The following is a 14,333-nucleotide window of genomic DNA, read 5'->3' on the forward strand; positions in this document are numbered from 1 at the left end:
TCATAGAACTATTCTGACTCAGTTCCCTACAAATTAATGCTACACAACCTCAACTGGTCTTCACTTCTGCTAGGCGATCCTTCTTTACCTTCTTTGTCAACTCCTCAGTCTTTATAGCATTTCTTCCATTTTTAGGGTCTTCTGTTTTCTTCTCTCCTCAAATTTTCCATGGCTTTCCCCATTCCTCCCTCTCAAATAAACCTTGCTTCATATTTTACAGAAAAAATCTAGGTCATTCACCATAAACTCTTTTGTCTACCTTCTTCATTTTTCAGATGCCTTCTTTCGCTCTGCTCTCCTTCTTTCTTGTCTCCCATGAAAAGGTTGCCCTTCTCCTTTGCCAAGGCAAACTTCTTTACTTACTAAAGTGATCCCATTTCATCCTATCTTTCCCAATATTTTGCCCCTTGTCATCCTTACTCTCTCTCACTTATCTTCTGACTCTTTCTGGCTTCTTTCCTACTTTCTACAAACATACCTGTGTCTACCCATTCTCCAAAAACCCTCACTTGATCTTTCTATCCTTGTTATTATCCTATACCTCTCCTGCCTTTTGTGGTCAGACTCATTGAGAAAGCCATGTACAACAAATACTTCTGCTTCCTTTCTCCTTTCTTCTAAACTCCTTACAATATGGTTTCTAATCTTACCATTCCACAAAAAAATTCTCTTACCAACCATCTTATTAAAGATCTCCTAATTACCAAGTTCAATGGCTTTTTTTGGTCCTCATTCTCTTTAACCTCTCTGTAGCCTTTGACATTGTCATTATTATGCTCTTCTTTCTAGGTTTTCAAGCTTCCTGTCTCTTCTGATTTTCTTCCTAACTATCTAACTACTCCTCTGCAGTCTTCTTTGCTATTTTTTCATTCAAATCATACCCGCTTAATTGTAGGGCTCTCTCCCAAGCCCTTTTCTATTGTCTTTCTCTACTATTTTACTTGGGGAATCTCATCAGCTCCCATAGATTTAAATGATCATATCTACATTGAAGATAATCAAATCTACCTAACTGATGACCTCTGTGCTCACTTCTCTACAATTGCCTTTCAGACATGTCACAGTGGATGTTCAGTAGACATTTTAAACTCACATGTCTGAAATGTCCTAAACTTTCCCATCCTTCCAAACTTTTCTATTACTGCCAAGGGAGTTATCATCCTCTCTGTCCCCCAGGTTCCTCACTTAAGTGTCATCTTTGACTTCTTATCTTCTGTTACTCTCTTATATCCAAACTATTGCCACAATCTTTAAATTGCATCTGTTGCACTTCTTGCTAATTTAGCCTCTTCTTTCCTCTTACTTGTCATCATTCTGATGCAGGCTCTCATCACCTTGAGCCTGGACCACTGCAATAGTCTGCCAGTAGAGCTGCTTTCTGCAAGTCTCTCTCTCTCTACTCTATTCAGTCACCAAAGTAATTTTTCTAAATTGTACATCTGATATTATTCAGCTTTTCTATATACTCTAGTGCTTCCTTATCATCAAGGGTCAAATTCAAAATTCTGTTTCCAGAATTTTGGAAACCTAGCTACCTCCACTCACCTACTCCCCCTTCAACTACATACTCACAGACACACACACACACACACACACACACACACACACACACACCCTGGTTTCTTACACCTTTCTAAATACTTTGATCTTTTGACACTGGCTTCCTAACTGTTCTTCAAACAAGACATTCTATCTCTCAGCTCTGGGCATTTTCTCTGCCTGTCTCCCAAATGCTTAGAATGTTGTCTCTCTCTTCATCTCTGACTACTGACTTTCTTGACTTCCTTCAAGTCCCAACTACAATCCCACCTTATAGGAAGTTTTTCTAATTCTTTCTTTTTGATTTTTAGGGCCTTCCCTCTCCAGATTATTTCCTGTTTACCCTGAATATAGCTTTCATAACTTTTCTTTGTTGTTTCTCCTTTAGAGTGAGAGCTCCTTGAGAGCAGGTCTTGACATTTGATTCTTTTTATATCCCTAATATTTGGCACATGGTTGACAATTAATAAATGTTTATTTACTATGTCAAATTACCTTTTAGTTAACAGGTTTTATAAAGCTCTTTTTAATAAATTATTTCATTTGATCTTTACATCAGACTTGTTAAGTAGATATGATACTATCCCATTTTGCAGATCATCCTGACTCCAAATCAAGGTTTCTATCTGCTAACCATTTTATATTTTTAATTTTTTTAGTTTTTTTTGTAAGGCAATGGGGTTAAGTGGCTTGCCCAAGGCCACACAGCTAAGTAATTATTAAGTGTCTGGGGCTAGATTTGAATTGAGGTACTCCTGACTCCAGGGCCGGTGCTCTATCCACTGTGCCACCTAGCTGCCTGTGCTAATCTTTTAAAATAGTTCACATCTATCTATCTCTACCTTGATCTAAAGTTTACAAAGCACATTCTTCATAGTCACCTTGTGAGGTGTGTAGGGAGAGTATTATAATCTCCATTTTATAGATAAGTTGAGAATTGAGAGGGTGAGTTATATGCCCATGATGTCTCAAGTAGTAAGCATCTGAAACAGAATTTTAACCTGGGTATCCTGATTCCAAGGCCAGGCTACTATACCAAATCAATTAAATTCAACTAACATTTATTGAGCCATCAACAAGCATTAAGTTCTTACTATAGTCTAGGAACTATGTCAAGTGCTAGTGATACAAGGAAGCTTACTTTCTAAGAGAGAGAGAATAGGTACATATATAGCATATTCAGAATATATCTGATGTTAGAAAGGAGGTCACTTGGGGACCATATGGGGAACTTGGAGAATAGAGACTTTGAAAAAGGTTTCCTTCAGAAGAAGCTAGAACTAAATCTTGAAGGCAGTCAGGGATTCTAGGAGGGAAAGTATTTAGGAATTGGGGACAGATAGTAAAAAGAGATGGAGATGGAACATCATCTCTAAGGAATAGCTAATGCCCCAGTATGGCTGAACCATAGAATGGGTGGCCTAGAAAGGGAGCGTAGCAGTCCCAGATTTCAAATTATACTACAAAGTAATAATCATTAAAACAATTTCATACTGGTTAATAAATAAAACTTGATCAGTAGAACAGTTGAAGAAATAAACAATCCAGAGAAACAAAAGAGCCTGCTGTTTAATAAACCCTAAGAGTAAACTATTGGGTCAAGAAAACTGTTGGAAAAACTGGAAAGAAGTCTTGACTGAAACTATGTATAGTCTAACATCTCATGGCATATACCAAGATAAGATCTGGATAGGTACATGACTTACATGTAATAGGTGAAACCATAAATACATTATAGGAGCAAGGAAGAAATGAAGAATTTGTAGCCAAACAAGAGATAGAGGGGATCACAGAGAGTAAAATCAACAATTTTGATTGCATATTTTTTTGCTCAAACAAAATCAATGCAGCTAAAATTAATATAGAAACATATAAATAGGAAAAATTTGAAGCATATTTCTTTGAAAAAGTATATTTCTTATGGAGACATTAATGCCCTCTTGGTGGAACTGTGAACTGTTACAACCATTTTGGAGAGCAATACAGAATTATGCCCAAAGAGCAATAAAACTGATCATACTCTTTGATCCAGCAATTCCAATACTAGGCCAATATCCAGAAGAAATCATAAAAAATAGGAAAAGTTCCACATGTTCTAAAATATTCATAGCAGCTCTTTTATGTAGTGGCAAAGAATTTGAAACTGAGGGAATGCCCATCAATTAGGGAATGGCTGAACAAATTATGGTATATGAATGTTATAGAATACTGTTATCTATAAGTAACCTTGAATGATCGGACTGTAGAGAAGCAGGGAATGGATTACAGAAACTGATGCTGAGTGAAGGGAGCAGAACCAAGAAAACATTGTACATGTTAATAACAACATTGTGAAATGATCAACCTTGATGGAAGCAGCTCCTCTAAGCAGTCCAGAGATCTAGGACAACCCTAGGAGACCAGCTATGGATAATGCTATCCCTATGCAGAGGAAGAAAAAGAAAACAAAAAACCTACAGAATCTGAATGAACACTAAAAAAAATTTCTCTTATGTATTTCTTTTTTTTCTCTTATGTATTTCTTATCTCATGGTTTTCTTTCCTTTCCCTTAATCTTAATTTCTCATACCCCAAATGATTAATTTGTATACATGTTAAACACAAATGTGTATGTACAATATTCACCTGATCGCCTCTGATGGGAGGGGGATGGGAAGGGAAGGTGGAAGGAAATTATATAACTTAAAAATATGCACATGCATGTAGATGAATGTTGAAAACCTTTCATAACATGCAACTAGACAAATGTCATATAAAAAAGATATAATTTCTTAGATAAATAGGGAACTGATTTAAATTTATAAGAATAGTCATTCAAATGAAAGTGGTCATATATAGTTTTCAGAGAAAGAAATCCAAGCTATTAAGTCAATATAAATAAAATGCTTAAATAACTAATAATTTGAGAAATACAAAGTAAAACTACTCTGGGGTCTCATCTCATATCCATCAGATTGGCAAAGATGACAAAAAAGGAAAATTACAATTCTACTGGGGTCATGGGAAAACATTCATTAATGCACTGCAGGTGGAGCTATGCAAAAGAAATTTGTAACTATATAGTTACTAAACTGTGTATACCCTTTGATCCAGAGACCTCTATTAAGTCTATACCTTAAAGAGATCAAAGAATATGGAAAAAGACTCATATATGAAAACATTTATAATATTTTTGGTGGTGGTAGTAAAGAATTGGAAACTGAAAGAGTGCCCATCAGGTGAGGAATGGCTGAATATATTATACAATATAAATGTAATGGAATAGTATTGTGCTATTCTGTAAGAAATGATAAAGAGGATGGTTTTGGAGAATTCAGGAGAGATTTGTATGAATTGATACAGAGCGAAATGAGGAGAACCAGAACAAAATTTTACACAATAACAACATTGTAAAGATGAACAACTTTGAAAGACTTGAGAACTCTCCAGAAGATACAGGATCAACTATTAAATTAATTACCTAACAGAGAGGTTATGGACTCAGAGGGCAGACTGAGACTGTTGCTTTTGGACATAGACAATGCAGAGATTTGCAAGTTCTTCTTCTTGTTGTTGTTTTTATTGATATTTTATTTTTTCCAATTATAGGTTATGGAAGTTTTTCAACATTCATCCTTTGGAATATTTATAAGATGCATACTTTTCTTCCATCCTCCTTCCATCACCCTCCTCATCTCGGCACTTAACAGTCAAGTGAACTTTGTACATATAATTTTGTGTCTAACATGTTTACATATGTCATTCTTTGATGAGGAATTAGGATAAATGGAAAAGAAAGAAAATCATGGGATAAGAAAAAAATGAGGAAAATTTTAAAAAGTGAACATATGTTCATTCAAATTCTGTGATTTTTTGTTTTTGTTTTTGTTTCCATCTTGATGTGTTATGGTGTTATCCATAGCAAGTGTCCAAGGATTGCCCTAGCTCTTTGAACTGCTGAAGGGAGCTATATCCATCATAGCTGGCCAACTTACAATGTCATTGTTAATGTGCTGGAGGAGATAATTTTTAGGAAATTATTTATATAGAGACAAGAGGTGGAATGTTAAACAGTTCATAGTCCAACTTGTCTGGAAGCACAGTAATATGAAACAAGACTACAAAAGGAAATCAGGACCAGATTGCCTATTAGCATCCTCTCTGTCTCTCAAGGCCAGGTGCTCTGGAAAAAGCTTCCTAGAAGAGGTAAGATTTAAGCTGGTGCATAAAGGAGGCTAGGGAGAGAAGGGAGGAGGATGCATTTCTGTTTCTGGGTGGCCATTCTTATATTTGCTCATTGGCAGTGCTCATGAGGCCAAGTATCAATAGGCCAACCTTCATAGCTTTACACTGGTGGGTCACAGTTCACTAGGGATGTATTTATAGTCAGAATCTTCCCACCTGCCCTGCTGAACTATTACTTCATGATTTAAATGTTATGAGTGACCTTGGTTGACCTACCCTGCACTCCTCAAAGCCTACTGCTATAACCTGGCTGTTTCCTGAGTCTTCCTAAAGCATTACAGAATCTCAAAGCTGGAAGGCTCCTGAAGGTCTGATTGCAAGGGGGAGAATAATATACCTAACCTGATTTTCTTCTGGTTCAATCTCCTTGTTTTGGTGTCCTCAGAACATCACTATGGCACCTTTCATCATCACAGGATCCCAGAAGGTGGGAACTCCCTTTCTATGACTAATAAATTACCAATTTCTCCTCCCAAATCCTTATATTTTAAAATTTGTCTGCAAAGGTAAAAATCCCATTCTGCTGTCTTTACTCCTCACTCTCATTCCCTCCTACCCATCTTAACTCAAAGACTCCCAAGGTATTTTCCTTTTCACATGCCTTCCATTATGCTCTCCAAGAACAGTATTCTATTGAATCCAAACTTTCTTTTGTCCTAGAAGTCATTCAATCATGGGCTAAGCAGGGCAGCTAAGTGGTAAGTGGATTAGTGACAGATCTGAGCTAGGAAGACTCATCTTCACAAGTTCAAATCTGGCCTCAGACACTTGCTAGCTGTTCCACCTTGGGCAAATCACTTAATCTAACCCTTTTTGTCTCAGTTTCTTGATCTGTAAAATGAAATGGAGAAGGAAATGGCAAACCACTCCAGTATCTTTGTCAAGAAAACCCTAAATTAGATCAAGAAGAGTTAGATGTGACTGGGAAATGACTGAACAATAACAATGTGATAAACACTGCTGGGAGCTGACAATAAGGGAAGAAACGAAGTGAGAAAGGAAGGAGGAAAAAAGGAAGAAAGAATTTCTGCTCTTGAGTAGGAAAAGGCAACATATGTAAAATATATGGAAGTTTACAAAATGTTCCAACATTCCAATGTATAAAAAAAGATACACATGTTAAAAATACAAATTAAATATATACAAAAAAGATAAAATAAAACATAAATGACATAAATATTACATATAAGAATATACAATACATACAAAATACATTTAAAGTGGTCAAATACAAGGTAATTAGTTAAGGAGGGAGGGCACTAGCAATTGTGGAGAATAAAGAAAAGCTTTGGTCTAAGATGTAATGTAAGTTGAGCCTTGAAGGAAGTGAGAAATTCTTTGAGGGATTCTATATTTTTCTTATGTTCTTCATCTTCTTAAACTCATTGAAAACTGACTTTCTCCAAAAGACTACTTATTCTTGTCACCTTCTCCAAGCCTTTGGCCCCTTCTGTCATGCCATTAAACATAGCAGACTAGAATCATAAGAATAAATATTTTTCTTGCTTCAATCAACTAATAACTTCTCCTCCTTTGAGGTTCACTCAGTTCATCTCTTATTATCTCATCCAGAACCTTATTACAGATATTTCCCAGCCCTCAGGTTATTCTCCCTGCCTTTGTACTGATGGACATTAATACCCACAGTGATGTCTCCTCACACTCTCTGGTTGCGTAGTTCAACAGGCTCCTCAACTTCTAGGACCTGTATCTTCACTCTAATTCAACCACAGGAATGAATGGTCATGCCTTAGGTCTCACCAACAGTTGCCTCTTCCACTTCCTCCTTCAGTTAATCCTAAACTCCTAAATTCCTTTTTCTTATAATAATCTCTTTAGAAGACATAAGTAAAACACTGGGGATGAGGGGAAGAGATGAAGAGAGAGAAGACAAACAGGGAGAATAGGATGGAGGAAAATATACAAGGAGTAATCATAACTGTGACTATAAATGGGATAAACTTTCCTATAAAACATACAGATAGCAGTGGGTCAAAATCCAGAATTCTGCAATATGTTGTTTACAAGAAACACACCTGAAACAGAGAGAGACACCCACACACACCGGGTAAAGGTAAGGGACTGGAGCAGTATCTATTATGGTTCAAGTGAAGTCATAATGATCTCTTAACCTTCCATTGTCCTCCTCCTGCTTCACTCTTCCAAACCTACTTTCAGTGTGACTGCTCCTCCAGTTCTTCTACCTTCCTGTTTTCCTGGCCTATCATCCTTGTTCAGGTCTTATTTCCCTCCTTCTTAGTTCTGGTCCTATAATAAACTAATTCAACTGAATAATCCATCCTTAAACCTCCTACCCTACACTGATCATGCTTTGCCAAACATTGGCCCTAGGTTACCACCATCTGCCATCTTTGTTGCTATTTTTGTGCTTTTGAACAGCAATGAATAGTCATACAGTTATTCTGACTGGGTCCACCATAGTTATCTAATCTCAATTGAACCCTTATTGCTGCAACTCTTGGTCACATTCCTTGCATTAGTATTTCCAGACCTTTTCTCAAGACTTCTAGAGCACACATTTTATTTCTTTCCCCAATGTGAGAATTTTTGCCTTCTAATTTTTCTAAGAAAACTGAGACTATCCCATGAGTTCTCCTTATTCTCCCATTTTATTTGTCCAAAACCCCTCAAAATTATGATCTTTCCTGCTAGGATCAACTCTACTTGTGCTTTTGAGCTTCTTCATTTATGAGAGTTTGTCATTATGATTATTCTCCCTTTCTGTGTTTCTATCTCTCCCTTCCACACATACACATACACATACACACACACACACACACACACAAACACACAAAACATACATATTCATTCAATCTTTTCTCATCTACTTAGCCAGGTTTCCCCACACTTTAAAAAAATCTTCCCTTAATCTTACCATTTAATCAAGTTATCATCTTACAGTATTGTAGCCCGTTTCCAATAAGAAGTCTCCTATACCCATTATCTTCATTCCTTACCTCCCACTTTTTTTTAAGTCCTTGCAATCTGGCTTCTGACCCTGCTCTTTGCTAGTGATCCTTCAGCTACTAAAGGTTATGGCCTTTTTTCAGACCTCATATCTGAAGCTTTTGACACTTGACCATTGTTCTTCCCTGATAATCTATGTTTCCATGACACTTTTCTTTGCTAATTCCATTTGCCAGGTCATCATCTATTTTCTGTCACCTAACTGGAGGCAAGAATGGCTCTGTACTGGGCCCTCTATTTTCCATCTTAATATTATTTTTTGGTAATTTCTCAGCTCCCATGTATCTAATTGTTATCTATCTCAACATAAAGGATTTCCAAATCTATAAATTTAACTCTAAGCTCTCTCTTAAGCTCTGCTCATTTCTACTTGCATACTTATTGGTATCTTAAAATCAACATATTCAAAACACAATTTATTTTAGTTTTTCTTAAACCCACTCATCTCTAAACCTCTCTATTTCTCTTGAAGGTTCCACCATCTTTCTCTATCAAGATTTAAAACCTCAGAATTACCTTTGCCTCTTTTCTCTTTACTTTCTACTCAGTTGTGAAATTTTGACAATTTCCCTTGAATCCCCTTCTCTCTACACACACACACACACACACACACACACACACACACACACACTACCCTAGTTCAAATTCTCATCACCTCTCAATTGGACTATTGAAGTTGTCTTTTAACTGGTCTCTCGGCTTCTAGTCTCTCTCCCCTCTAATCCATCCTCACAGAACTGTCAATTTTAGCACAAATTTAACTATCTCACTCCCTTCCTCAAAAAGTTTCAGTTTGGAATGAAACTGGAAAATTCAGAATTCTTCATTTGGCATTTAAGTTTTGTCACAGTCTTACTTTCCCATTTTATTTCAGATTATTTCCTCAAATTGTATTACTGTTATTGCCTCCATTCAATTATAAAAGTTGCTCCCCAAAGCAGGGAATTTTCCTCCTTTCTCACCTTGGCATCTCAGTTCAGATACCACCTTCTCCAAGAAGTCTTCCCTGGTCCCTTCTTCTGTCCCATCTCTCCTTCAGCTTACCTTTTGTTTATTTGTTTAAATGTCCCTTCTCTACCCCTAAATAGAAAGTAGATTTTTTGAGGATGGAAACTATTTAATTTTTTTTGTTTTCATATCCCAGGTTCTAAGAGAGTTTCTTACACATAGTTGGAGCTCAATAAATGCATGTTGACATATACTGAATGCCCTTTAGCTATTTTTATTCTTTCTCTTCTGTTCTAAAAAATTATTCTTCATACCAGAGAAAAATAGTAAGAAAATAGTGGTTGACCATTTCTATCTTCTCACTTTTGGCTATTAGCACCATTCCATTCATCTCAAATTAGTCTAGTTCTATCTTTATCCTTTTGCTTTTTTAATAAGCCTCTTTTTATTCTTATCATTCATAACCAGCCTCACCTTTTGTACTACTGACACTTTCCCTGCAGAATCATGTTACTTCTTTATATTCAATACATTAACATGCTATTGCTTCCATATCTTCTATGTAGTTTTAAAAATTCTTAATTGATCAGTGAATTCCATGTGCATCCTCATCAGAGTCTTTAGACAGCTTTCCTCTTTCATCCATTTTTCTTCTTTGGTCTCCAATTTCCTTCTTATATCCAAGACAGAGTGAACAAAGGAAAAATCTATTTTCAAGGAAAATAGAATTTTGTGTAACTAGGGAGACATAATGTTCAGAATACTGAAATATGGATCTGCCCAAGGATTAAACAGTCTTAGTCAGCCCTAGGTTATCACTCTCTGGGTAACATTCAATGGTACAGAAACTTTCATTCTTTGGGTCAGTCAAGATTAAGATTCTTTTCCAGGCAGTATCTTGAACAGAGAACTGAGAACCCAACCATAAAGCATAGCTTTGGGTCAATCAAGATTAAAGCTCTTTTCTAAGCTTCTAGATTTACCCTAGGGTAACTAACTTTCCCAAGTTTTCTTGGCAATACGGATATGCAAATTGCAGCTTTAAGATCAGACCCCTAAAAAGGGTTCTCCTTTCTAGCATCCTACTGATTTTGCTTATCCCAATATCCTAATCCTTAGAGTTTTCTGTGTGGGTGAATTTATTTATTCATTTATTTTTTATTTTTTTTAGGTTTTTGCAAGGCAAACGGGGTTAAGTGACTTGCCCAAGGCCACACAGCTAGGTAATTATTAAGTGTCTGAGACTGAATTTGAACCCAGGTACTCCTGACTCCAGGGCCGGTGCTTTATCCACTACGCCACCTAGCTGCCCCCGTGTGGGTGAATTTATAACTACTGGTGTAGCTCTCTAACAAATTAATAAGATTGAGTAACATATAGATGATTCAGGGGCTCTGTAATACACATATACATAATCACAACTTTATAACTAAACTATTTAAAATAACACACAGTCAAGATTGTCCTGAAAATCAACGAAGGCTTTCCTTCCCTCCTTTTGGATCTGTGCTTGTGTGTCTTCACAGCATCAGAAAAGCTCAGATAGTTAGAAGGAGCCTTATAAGTCATCAAGTCTGATTTCTAAGCCCTCTACAACATCCTTACCAAGAGGTGATACAGTTTCTGTTTGAAGATGTCAAGAAAGGAGGAAGTTACTATTTCTGAAGGAAGGTGACTTCATTTTTGAATAGCTTTAATTATGAGAAGGTTTATCATTATATGGAGCTGAGATTTGCCTCTCTACCCAGAGTTCTCCCCTCTTGGGGAGAAGCAGGACAAGTTTTGCTTGAATGTTCTTCGAATAGATGAAGAAATCTATCAGGTAGGGAATAAGGGAAGGGAATAAGCATTTATATATTGCCAGGCCCATAATTCTTCAAGGTAGGTGCTGTTATTTTTTCCTATCTTATAGTTGAGGAAACTGAGGTAAATAGAGATTAAGTGAAGAATTCAAGGTCACAAGCTGGATTTGGACTTAGCTCTTCTTGACTCTAAATCAGCATACTACCTCAGATTTCTTCTCCTTGGTAAATATCCCTACTTTATTCAATGATCCATTTGGGACATGCTCTCATATTCTCTTGCCAACCTTGTCTTCTTTTGATGCTCTCCTGTTTATCAGTGTCTTTTATTTTTAGGTTTTTTGCAAGGCAAACGGAGTTAAGTGGCTTGCCCAAGGCCACACAGCTAAGTAATTATTAAGTGTCTGAGACTGGATTTGAAACCAGGTACTCCTGACTACAGGGCTGGTGCTTTATCCACTACACGACCTAGCCGCCCTGTTATCAATGTCCTTAAAATGGACCAAATACTCCTGGGGAAGCCGTGCTTGAGAGTGCTCTTGGGGGTCTATGAATCTTTACCCAAAGAAAGTTATGGATAAATGGGCCAGGGAGAATGATGATGAGGTTGTGCCAGATAATCCCAAACTGTCCCTGATTGTTGCACTAATGGAATGAGCAAGTGTATCAAGGTTGATCATCACCCCCATGTTGCTGTTAGGATGTACAATGTTTTTCTGGCTCTGCTCATCTCACTCAACATCAGTTCATGTAAATCCCTCCAGGCTTCCCTGAATTCCCATCCCTTCTAGTTTCTAATAGAACAATAGTGTTCCATGACATTCATATACCACAGTTTGCCACCACAAACAGGGCTGCTATGAATATTTTTGTACAAGTGATGTTTTTACCCCTTTTCATCATCTTTTCAGGGTATAGACCAAGTAGTCGTATTGCTAGATCAAAGGTTATGCACATTTTTGTTGCCCTTTGGATGTAGTTCCAAATTTCTCTCCAGAAAGGTTGGATGAGTTCACAGCTCCACCAACAATGTAATAGTCTCTCAGATTTCCCAAAACCTTTCCAACAATGATCATTATCCTTTCTGGTCATATTGGCCAGTCTGAGAGGTGTGAGGTGGTACCTCAGAGAAGCTTTAATTTGCATTTTTCTAATAAGTAATGATTTAGAGCACTTTTTCATATGACTATGGATTGCTTTGATCTCCTCATCTGTAAATTGCTTTTACATATCCTTTGACCATTTGTCAATTGGGGAATTAGCCTTTAAATTTAGATTTAAATTTGTTCATTGTTTCAGTTGTTTATGACCCCATTTGGTGCATTCTTGGCAAAAATACTGGAGTGATCTGCCATTTCCTCTCTAGATAATTTTACAGATGAATAAACTGAGACAAACAAGGTTAAGTGACTTGTCCAGGGTCTCACAGCTAGTAAGTATCTGAAGCTGGATTTGAACTCAGGAAGATGAAACTTCTTGACTCCAGGTCTGGTCTATCTATTGCACCACCAAGCTTCCATTAGACCTAAAGACTTTTTGTACAAAACACTTGAAGAAATTTATGTTTTGGGGGGAAGTAAGAGTAAAGGATAAAGGAAGAGGAGAAAGTAGTAATGTCTGTGAGAGAGGTTTCAGGTTGACTTTGGGCCTAGCAGATCAATCTGGATCCAAGGTTGCTAAGGAAGCTATGTTTTTGATTGGATATAGCTGAGTTCTGAGTTCTTTGTTCAGGATGCTGCCTGGAAAAGAGTCTTAATCTTGATTGTCCCAAAGAATGAGAAATTCTGAATGTAATCCAGAGAACATGTGATTTTTGATGCTTATCTCCTCAGAAATTGATGGAGGCCACTTGAGACAGCTTTGGGGGAAGAACTCAGGAGAGAGGTGGCTTCCAGGGAAGGGAGTAATCATCAGTGAAGACCAAAGACTTGTCACTCCTAGGATATTACTAATTCCCCTTTTTTGTCTTGTGTCTTCAAGCTCTCCTTCTAGAATGGTCCTTTTCTCTCTGCCTATAAATCTAATGAAGTCTCTTCTACACTAAAAGAGCTTTCCTCAACCCTACTGCCCCCTCAAGCTAACAGTCCATTTCCCCTTTTCATTGCCACACTACTTAAGAGTCATTTTTACTTGCTGCCTATTCATTTTTTATCATCCCTTTCCACACCTTCTGTTCCTATCACTCAATAGAACTTGCCCTTTCCAAGGCATCATCAACAAATCTAATGAATGACCTACCTTTTCTTGGTCCTCATGATCTCTGAAGCATAACTGATTTCTCTGAAGCATGCTGAACCCTTCTCCCTAATTTCTTGAAATATCCTTAACCTTTGGTTAAAGTTAATTCTCTACCTACCTCTCACACTATTCTTGCCTCCATTTCTTCTTCTCTTTCCCCCCAACATTCAGATTGTAGACAACCAGCAAGGTTCTATCACCAACCTTCCATTTTTCTCTCAATACTTTTTTTCATTCATTATTTTATACATTCCTACCTTTCCAACTACTTACCTTTGTGCAATATGGAAATCAAAAGGGTCATACTCTCTACCTGAAGGTTTCTCCTTTTTCAGATTCCTTAACTTAGCATCATCAGCTTTGAACTCCCTGGGACCATGTTTCTTCACCACAGTCTCTATTTTCTGACTTCGTACCCATGTATTCTCCTGGTCCCTGATTTTTACCTCTTGATCTGGAACTTATGCTGAAATCAGTAGTATCATTACTTGTCCTTTTTATGTAGGCAAAGAACTGCTTATTGTTTCTGGAAAGGGGATGTCAACCAACTGTCCTATTGTTCCACCCAACCAAGGGACTTCTCAGGTCAGCACA

General features: G+C 37.2%; 1 protein-coding gene across 2 annotated transcripts in view; it reads right to left on the reverse strand.

Annotated features, from left to right (window-relative positions):
* The window catches only part of SLF2 (SMC5-SMC6 complex localization factor 2), a 124,251-nt gene extending 113,936 nt beyond the window's left edge, over nucleotides 1–10,315 (reverse strand). Inside the window, exon 1 of one of the 2 annotated variants that reach the window (XM_074233896.1) lies at nucleotides 10,174–10,315. The gene's annotated coding sequence lies outside the window, so the exon portion shown is untranslated. Of the gene's footprint in view, nucleotides 1–8,741; nucleotides 8,819–10,173 lie in introns of those variants that run through there. The other variant, XM_074233895.1, reaches the window with a different exon arrangement.
* Between the last annotated feature and the right edge of the window lie 4,018 nt (nucleotides 10,316–14,333).

The sequence above is a fragment of the Macrotis lagotis genome, chromosome 4 (assembly GCF_037893015.1).
Source record: "Macrotis lagotis isolate mMagLag1 chromosome 4, bilby.v1.9.chrom.fasta, whole genome shotgun sequence".
Classification (NCBI taxonomy): Eukaryota; Metazoa; Chordata; class Mammalia; order Peramelemorphia; family Peramelidae; genus Macrotis; species Macrotis lagotis.